The sequence below is a fragment of the Meleagris gallopavo genome, chromosome Z (genome assembly GCF_000146605.3).
Source record: "Meleagris gallopavo isolate NT-WF06-2002-E0010 breed Aviagen turkey brand Nicholas breeding stock chromosome Z, Turkey_5.1, whole genome shotgun sequence".
Classification (NCBI taxonomy): Eukaryota; Metazoa; Chordata; class Aves; order Galliformes; family Phasianidae; genus Meleagris; species Meleagris gallopavo.
This window is the reverse complement of record NC_015041.2, coordinates 31,255,904-31,258,440: the sequence shown is the minus strand read 5'-3', so window position 1 is coordinate 31,258,440 and position 2,537 is coordinate 31,255,904.

Here is a 2,537-nt window from a genome sequence, read left to right as displayed (position 1 = left end):
AAAAGGTGTTTTATCTTTAGAGGGTATCCCCACAAAAGAACATAATTTGTTACACAAAAAGATGGTGGCCCCAATTTCTCCCAGAGAATAGGAAGTATATTCTTCACGATGTCAAACTACTATGTAAATAAGGAAAGAAAAACAGGCAGTCAAAGTCTTTGAAGAGTTGCCCAGGAATGTAGAGAAGGAATGTAAAAGGATTTACTTTCTAGCCAGCAAGAAGTATTGAAGACAGGATTTGATATATATTGGGATTTTGAACTGCAGTGTCTCCAACATAATTTCCTTAATAAAACAATGTTTGTACCTGAATATTTTAGGGTAGAATTCTGTAGTCCTGAAGTGTAAAGTTGTGGGTACACAGACAGAAAACAAGGCTGTTACGCTGGTACTATAATCAATGGGTATGGAAATGTGTTGAAAAAGAGCATGATTGTGTTCAACATATTCAGTGGCTTTAAATTAAAATAAGTTAGATATTATTAGGTTAGATATTAGAAAGAAATTCTTTACCCTGAGGACAGTGAGGTGCTGGCACAGGCTCCCCAGAGGAGCTCTGGGTGCCCCCTCCCTGGAGGTTTTCAAGGCCAAGTTGGTGGCTGGCAGCTTTGCCCATGACAGGGGATTTGGAACTGGGTGACTGTTAAAGTTCTTCTAACTCAAGTCATTCTGTGACAATTCTATGATGAACCTTTACAACCTATTGTAAGGTGCCTGAACAGGGATTGGATCCCTGATCTCCTGAGGTCCCTTCCAACCCCTGCAATTCTGTGATTCTGTGAAATACCTAAGGGAATGAAACTACACACATATGGGCTCATTGAGATATATTGTTTTAGGTGCCTACCTTTAAGAATTGTATGATCTTCCTGCTTATTACTAATTCAAGTGCTTTTGTGTAACTTTTTAAAGACAGAAATAAGCAGAAATACGCATTGTGATTATTATAAAACACAGTGTATTTGCCACATCGATGAAGGAGCAATCAGCACTACTTTGACAGCAGATCACTGCATCTTCCCTGCCTTCCATGTAAATCACGTAAATTCACACTCAGTTTAAAGTTAAATATTTGACAATAATAAAATGCAAAATACACTTAGGGTATTCATTGTTGCCATTTAATAGGAATGCTATACCTTCAGCTCCATGCTACTGTGAAGAGTACATAATGGTTTATCACCAAAAAATGAGTGTCTTCTGAATCGCAAAACCCCTCATTTAGTGAGAAATGCTTGGGAGTCTGATTTCTGTTGGAACCAATGGAATCTAGACATCTAAATTATGATCTACTGCCAGCAGTCCCTGCAAGTCTCTTAAGTGACTGGACACTTGAGAAGCTCCGCCATGGGAAAAATGGAATCTTTCTAGGAGAGGTACCTGGAGTCTCAGGCTGCAGATTGCTCTGTGCAGATGGGCCCTGGCACCTGGAGGCACAGTGTGTTCCATGCCACCCTGGATATAAAACATAGAGCACAGCTCTTCTGAAAGGGAGTTGTGGGTGATGGCACAAGGCAAGCTGGATATGAGCCAGCAATGTGGCCTTGCAGCCCAGAAAGCCAAGCATATCCAACCACACCCAGAAGAAGTGAGGCCAGGAGGCTGAGGAAGGTGATCCTGCCCCTCTGCTCTGTCCTGGTAAGACCACATCTGGAGTACTGTGTCTCAGTACAGGAGAGACACAGACCTGTATTCGGAAGAGGGCCATAAAAAAGTGAACCAAGGGATGGAACACCTCCCCCATGCGGACAGGCTGAGAGAGTCCGGGCTGTTCAGGCTGGAGAAAGCTTCAGGGAGACCTGAGAGGGGTCTTTCGCTATCTAAAGGAGGGCTCTAAGACTCTTTAAGAGGGTCTGTTGTGATAGGACAAGAGGAAATGGTTTCAAACTAAATGAGAGGAGATTTAGATTGGATCCAAGAAGTTTTTACAGTGCGGGTGGTGAGGCACTGGCACGGGTTGCCCAAAGATGCAGTGGAAGCCCCATCTCTGAAGCCATTGAATGCCAGACTGGATGGGGCTCTGAGCACCCTGACTGAGCTGTAGGCGTCCCTGTTCATTGCAGGGCAGTTGGACTACATAGCCTCTAAGGGTCCCTTCCAACTCAAATGATTCTAAGATTTTTTAATTATTGTGGCATGCGTGAAGTCTTCAAATTATCAGTCAGCTCTGACACGTTTGTGGACACGGTGTGAGCTGCTGACTTGCTGGCTAGCCCGACAAAAGGTGAACAGAAAATACATAAGCCTCGTTTGTACACTGGATGTTCATATAACAGCAAGGTGAACGATTAGTTACTGTGTGACTGCTGGCATTTTCATAAATCGCATCCAGCCCTCTGGGAGTGGGCATCGAGTCAACTACGTGTACGATACGGCACTGGCTCTATGGAATCGGGGGGTGGTCGCGCTCGCATTTCAGTAACTCGGCGGAGGACGCGGGGAGCCGCCACCGGGAGGCGCTTCCAGGAGTGCGGCAACGCCGCCGGGCAGGGCTTCTCCTCGGCGCGACGCGCGGCGGCGGCCCCGCTGCCCACAGC